This window comes from Hakea prostrata, chromosome 9 (assembly GCF_041222555.1).
Source record: "Hakea prostrata isolate BN-2017 chromosome 9, UWA_Hpros_2, whole genome shotgun sequence".
Taxonomy (NCBI): Eukaryota; Viridiplantae; Streptophyta; class Magnoliopsida; order Proteales; family Proteaceae; genus Hakea; species Hakea prostrata.
This window is the reverse complement of record NC_142608.1, coordinates 51,694,683-51,702,162: the sequence shown is the minus strand read 5'-3', so window position 1 is coordinate 51,702,162 and position 7,480 is coordinate 51,694,683.

Genomic DNA, 7,480 nt, shown 5'->3' with positions numbered 1-7,480 from the left:
CATAGCACCGTACTTCTTTGGGTAGGTCAAGTCACTCTCCCTCAGCCATCCAGGCATCTTGGGTCTACCGGGTAATTGGGTAAAGTCCTCATCAAACCATGGTAGGGGATTTAGTCAACACACTCTCTCACAACCATTTGGCATAAGTACCGGCGCATGTCAGGGAAAAGCCTAGCCCAATGCAAGTCATCTAGTTAGTCACATCAACTCAGGTCCAGATACTTCCATTCCTCGCCCCGGGTGATCCTTTACGATATCCTTTCCACTAGAGTCCTAATAGTCCCGGACTACGGACTCATCAACCCTATTGGTTATCCACATATGGTAAATGAGAAGCTCTCATGTCCTCTCACGGGTTGGTTACCGGTCTTGAGCGCCCATGAGCCCAAGTCTAGCCATATGCAACCCTCCAATAAATGGCCTCTTTCGAGTATCCACAATGTGATCCATGTCCTCTCACGGATTGGTTACCAGTCTTGAGCGCCCACGAATCCCCATTGCTACCACGGGTCGTTCGGTCTCAATACCCTTCCGATTCGGGTCTGATATAACAGGGGTATATCCTAGCCAAACACTGCTAGACAGCCCTAGGTATGACAACCATTGATTCGGGAAAGCGTCGATGGGCATCTTCGGAGAACATCCCATACTATTCCCTCCGATGTCCAAGGACAGAAGTGTCAAAAGGACACTTCCCAATCCCAAACCAAACTTAAGCAAACACATTCTTAGATCAGTCATAACATATACAACCAACAGTTCATCATATACAAGAGAATGTAAAAGCAAAATCAGATTAGGCAATAATAGGTAATTCATATAACATGAAAAATGAAAAAGATAATATAAACAAGTGCTACTGATCTCACAGTAAGAGATCAGAATTAAATTATAATAACAGTAAGTAATCTCATAGTTTCACAAGGTAGAAACCAGAGAACAAGCAATCTATGTAGTTAAGGAATTAACTGTCATTGCCTGATTATCGAAGAATATGATCCAAAGATCAAAGAGAGCAACTCCAAACTTAGCAAATAGACTCCTAAAATCATAGATACAACATTAGGAAAGATGCCTAAAAGATCAGAGAGCAAACGAATCAATTCAGGCGAAAAACGAAGCTACTAACTCCTTTGGTCGAGTGCTTGGTAGACTGGCCCAGTCGACCAAATAGTCCACCAAGCAAGTCAGTATGGAATTGTACAGACTGCTTTGGTCATAACTTCCTCGTTTGAAGTCGGAATGATCCGAAATTCGAAGGGGAACTTCCTAGGATGTATTAGAATCATATAGGAAGATAAAAACATCAAGTCATGGTTAAAATTTGGGTTCTTGATTTAACCCAAGAAATTAGGGTTTCAACCTTATGGTTCCCATAAAAAGGTTGAGATCACAGAATGAAAGGGAAATAAATGATTGCCAATTATAACAAGAAAATCATAGAAATTATAGTTTAGGTTACTAGAAATATTACCCATGAGGTTTCCCTCGCATGGGAGGTTAACAAGAGTTTCCAGAAGATCATACTAGGGTTAGGGTTTCAAGAAAATCTTCGGCTAGGGTTGAGATCATGATGATTATAGATCTCAAAGAAACGAAGGAGATCACGAAGGGATGGTTGCAAGGATGCAGCATCAACTTCCTGATCTCAATCAAGAACAAGATCAAGAAAAGAAAATTAATAATTCATAAGAGATACTAACCTTGAATTGTAAGAACAGAGGAGAGAGGCTTCAGATCTGTAGAGGAATCTTCGAATCACCAGAGAGAGTTTCGGAGAGGTGTTCTCACGTTCACAAAGTGTTTAGGAGGCAGCTGTAACAAAGAAATACGAAGTAGGGTTTAAATAAGAGTGAAAAACCCTAAAATTACAATTTCTCGGATTTCACCTTCCTTTGGTCGAGTGCTTGGTCGAGTGCTTGGTTGAGTGGCCCACTCGACCGGTCCACTCGACAAAAGGCGAAAGATAAGGAATAATCGAGGGATTTGGAGGATCAAATGGGCTTTAAACCTTATGGGCTTTTGCATACACATCAAGTAACAAGTCAAGTGTGAAGAAATACCTTCAAACCAAGTCAGATAATACTCCAAGTCCTTCAACTAATCTCATCTTCAGACAACTGTAGCTTCCTTTCCAAATCTACATAGACATCCAAGTATGGAACTCCATCAACGACATCCATGGGTTCAGAGTCAAACACCATGTCTTCTACTGAGATGGCCCATAGTTGGCTTCTTTCTTTACTCCGAGTCTTCAGACCTAAAAACAACAAGGTTACCGGGTCAAGGTCAGGGTTAGGTTAGGGCTGGGTTTCACATTCTCCCCCCCTTAAAAGAAATTTCGTCCTCGAAATTGAGAGCGTACCTGAACTTCCAAAAAGTTGAGGAAATTTCTCCTTCATATCTTCTTCCTTCTCCCAAGAAGCTTCTTCAGGGGTATGGTTCTTCCAACGAATATTTACCAAAGGGATGGTGCTATTCCGCAATTGCTTATCCTTCTTATCCAAAATTTCAGCTGGCTCTTCTTCATAGGTCCGATCAACACTAAGTCCTTCGGGGGCTTGCTGTAGAATATGTTCCGGATTCTCAATGTATTTCCGAAGCATCGAAACATGAAACACATTGTGCACAACAGCAATAGATGGAGGTAATGCCAATCGATAAGCAACAGATCCAACTTTTTCCAAAATCTCAAAAGGTCCAATGTAACGAGGGCTAAGCTTTTCCTTTAACATTGAATCTCATCACACCCTTCATAGGTGAAACTTTCAAGAAAACTTTCTCCCCAACCTGAAATTCCAAATCGGTCCTTCATAGGTTCTGATTTGGATTTTAAGGAGAAGATCGAGAAGATTTCTTTGAATCCTGATTCGGATCCTGACTTTGGTATATCTATGGATGGTGCCTTATTGTTTAGAGGAAGACTTTGTGTGCCTGCTGATGAAGGAATCAAGAAAGAAATTTTAAAGGAAGCGCACCAGTCGATCTTCACAATACACCCTGGAAGCACCAAGATGTATAAAGACTTAAGAGAACATTTTTGGTGGATTGGTTTGAAGGCCGATGTTGATGATTTTGTTGCCAAGTGTGAGACTTGCCAGTGTGTGAAAGTCGTTCATCAACCTCCATCTGGATTACTTCAACCACTTCCTATTCCTAGTTGGAAGTGGGAAGACATCTCTATGGACTTTGTGACTAGTTTACCTCGGACAAGTAAAGGTAATGACACTGTGTGGGTGATTGTCGATAGGTTGACCAAATCAGCCCATTTCATCCCTATGAAGATCACTCATACTCTGGATAAGCTTGCTCGACTATATGTGGATAATGTAGTTCGTTTGCACGGTGTGCCTTTGAGTATTGTGTCTGATCGTGATCCTAGGTTCACCTCAAGGTTTTGGAACAGTTTGTAGAAAGCCTTGGGATATTGCCTTGGGATATTATCACCATATGGCTTCAAGAACATAGAGTGAATTGGGGAATTCACTCTAGGGCTAAAAGAATTAGAGAAGAGGTCATTACAGCAATGTAATACCCTTCTCATAATCAGAATATCAGAAGTAGAGAAGAAAGAATGAATTAAAGAAGAAACGAATTGAATACTAACCTTTTAGAAGAGAACCCGATGAAGAAATCTGAACAGATGTTTGAGGGTCTTTCTTGGCTTCGAAGGAGAGGATCTAGGGCTCTTCCCACATTCTCCAAAGGTTTAGAACAGATTGGGATTGAAAAACATGGAGTTTCCCTCTCTTTAAATAGCACACAGAGTCCAAGAATTACTAGGATTTCACCAAACTGACCAAACTGACCCTATTGACTGATTGGTTGCCAAAGAGGAAGTTCTAAGGTCCTTTCCACGTTCTCTAGAGAGTTAGAAACCTAGTGGGATTATTTACCATGAAATTAAAAGAAATAAAGCTTTTAAAAACCTTCAAAACAGAAAATTACCAAAATGCCACTGCCTAGACAGCTTGTTCAAAAATAGGGATTTAATGGGCCTAACTTCAATATTTTTGGATGGGCTTCTTTCAACGCATCATACTACTTACCTAGTATGGAGGGATGTCTTCAAACCAGGTCCAACTAAGCTTTAGGTCCATCAACCAAGTTCTTCTTCACCAATGAGTAGTTCAACACCAAATCAATTAAAGTTTCCATAAGGAAACACCATCATCAATATCCATGAGTTTTGGGTCAAACATCATATCTTCTACTGAGATGGCCCAAAAAGACATCATCCCTCATTTTGGGACATTGGATCAACCCTAAGAGAAAGGTCTGACATGGCTTCCTAAGATTTTCAAAGATAGTAAAACTGAAATCACGGTCAAACTTCAAAGTCAACATTAAACAAAACTGAAATCACGGTCCAACTTTAAAGTCAACATTTAAACTAACCCTTCTTTACCCAAAATAGATAGGGTGACCTGGCTAGGTTTGGGCTGGATTTCACATTCTCCCCCCCTTAAAATAATTTCGTCCTCGAAATTGGGAGAGAACTTGGTTTCAAAAAGGCAGGGGTACTTTCCTATTATCTTGGCTTCCTTATCCCAAAGTCCACGGAAAACAAATAACAAAGAGTCTTTTGTAATAAAACAAGGAGTAAATCTGACATGCTTTGAAATCAAATCAAAAGTATGATCATGGCTTCATGAAGGTTTCACAAGGATCATGGCGAAGATTAATATGAAGATCATAAAACTTTAAGAATGAAAGGAGATTGTAGAAGAGATGGTTGCAAGGATCAATATGTTGCAAGGATGCAACATCTACTTCATAATCTCAATCTCAAAGAATAAATCATAGCAAGAGTAGATCAATACAACACAAGAGAGATTACAATTCTTTGATTGAAGAATAGGAGATGAAAAGCTTGAAGTCTTGAAAAAATTAGAAGGAATAACAAATCATGAAGATCATACTTGATTTCTCTTCGAAATCATCATGTGGAGAATTCACAAGGTTATAGAGTGTATGGAGATCCACTCTAGAATAGCAGGGATAGAAGGATCAGTCATGGGAATGATTTAAGATCATCCTCCTATCAAGGGAATGTAAGGCACAAGAAGAAATCATGGAGAGAATAGATCAGCTTTGGGGTAAACTTCTACCAAACGAAACTAGGCAATTCGTACAGCAGAGAATAAATCGAACAATGCATAAGGTATGTATGCATTTGGTTCAACAACAAGGTTACGGAATAGGTGGGATCTCACAATCTCCCCCCCTTAAAATAAATTTCGTCCTCGAAATTGAAAGCATACTTGGGCTTCCACTAAGATGAGGGAACTTCTTCAGGGGTGTGATTCTTCCACCGAATTTTTACCAGGGGATGGAAGGTACAACGAAAAATAGATCTAATAGGTAAAGAACACGGAAGTTTTGGCTGACTTCTCAAATAGCTAAGAGGAATTCAAAACAATATTGACAAGCACTTCTAATCCAGACTAGTCAAACTCATATGGTAAGAATAAATTAAAACAATGCATATGGCATATATGCAATGCATTAGTATGGATTAAATCAAGCAACGCATATGATATGTATGTAATGCACAAGTAAAGAATAAATCAGGGCAATGCATGTGGTATTCATGCAATGCGCAAGTAAAGATAAATCAGAGCAATGCATATGGTATTTATACAATGCATAAGTAAAGAATAGATCAATGGCAGAAGTTAAAGGCTAAGAGCAACGTATCGATTACGACATTGAATCTTCTATCGGCTTATGGTTGATCGGGAAGATGGGGCTTCGAGATGCAGTTAGATCAGAGGATGAGGATGCCAACGACAGTGATGATGATGGGGATGAGTATGGTGACAATGATGATCATGATGGGGTTCCAGTTTAGGATGAGGATGTTATTGATGATCAAGGAGATGAGGATCAGGATCAGGGTGAGATTCTGAGACACGAGGATATTCCTATACCACGCTTCCGTGAGATTAGAGGTCCATCACATACGACTTCTGAGGTTCCAGGTGTGGCTTCTCATCAGTCATCGATTTCTTCCACACATAAGAGGATAAAGGCTCGACAGGAGAGGATAGAGTCCTATATGTATACCTTGGGAGAGAAATTTGCACGATTGGAGAAAGAGTTCAAATCTGGAAGGGACCAGACAGATCACCGGAGTCGCTCACCTAGAAAGATAGTACTAGGAGTTTCCTTTTATGCTTTCTTAGATGTAATTTCCTCTCAGACTTGTTAAATCTCCTATGTGATTAATGAAATTTAGTTTGTTTCACTTATGTTATTGTACATTATGCGTCTCATTTGTTGCATTAGTAATTGTTAATGTTTAGTTATGACTTATAACTCATAACGACTACTCACGACCATTACTCCCAACAACAACTCCCGACGACAACACGAAACAGACTCATATGATGACTCATGACTATAACACCTCACAATGACAACTTACTCACAAAATAACTCACCATGACAACTTTCAAAGCAAGACTCAACTCACAACTCAACACACATACCCAATAATTTAAAACTGACAACTTAACTCTAACCATGACTACAACCCAAGTGCAAGTTATAAACTTTAATTATTGTGTATTATTCAAGCTTGGTATATTATGCTTTGTTTGTTCAAGTTTCTAATCCAAGTTTTCTATTATTCATTTCTAAGAAAGTTTGAGTCACTTCTGGATCTATTATTTAATGGTAAAAGTTAAATTGATCACAGGCACTCAAATAACAACCAAACAAGATGGTTGGCTTCCCAAGACGTTATTGCTTCGGATAGAGAAGGAAATCAAGAACTATTCCATTTTTACAATAGATATAGGAAAAGCTTAGAAAGAAAGCTATGTTGCTAGCGAAGCAAAGAAAGAGCAAGAGAAAGCTCTTCGCTCAACAAGCTAGCCAAGCAAGCAAGGGGGGGGAGGCCCCCCGCCCCCCCCCCCCCCCCCCCCCCCCCCCCCCCCCCCCCCCCCCCCCCCCCCCCCCCCCCCCCCGGGGGGGCCCCCCCCCCCAAGACCAGGTTCGAGTGATCAACCTCCCACATAAACAATAACATAATCATGAACAATCAAAACAAGAGTGCGGAAGATAAATCATAGATCCAATAAAGAAAGAATGAATCATAAATGAATCGGAATAATAGATATAATCAGAGTATCAAACAGATAAGTAAAGTGAAGCAAAAATCCCACTTTACATCCAGCGGAAAAGTAGCTCTAAGAGAATAAACTAAATAAAATCTAATCCCAGTAGCAAGTACATTGGGTAACTAAATTGTTCTCCACTTTATAGACAACATCCTTGTAAGTGTAAATCTCATAAATAGCACAAGGACGCTTCCACTCAATGGTCGGACTAAGCATCGTACGGAGCATAACCACTCGCGGGATCTTGAGTAATTGTGGTAACCGCAATCACCTTCCTGGAGATATGCCTCTTCGCCTTGCGCTTCTTCATAGGGACCGTCATAGTACTCGGTACTGCGGGATAGTTTAACAAC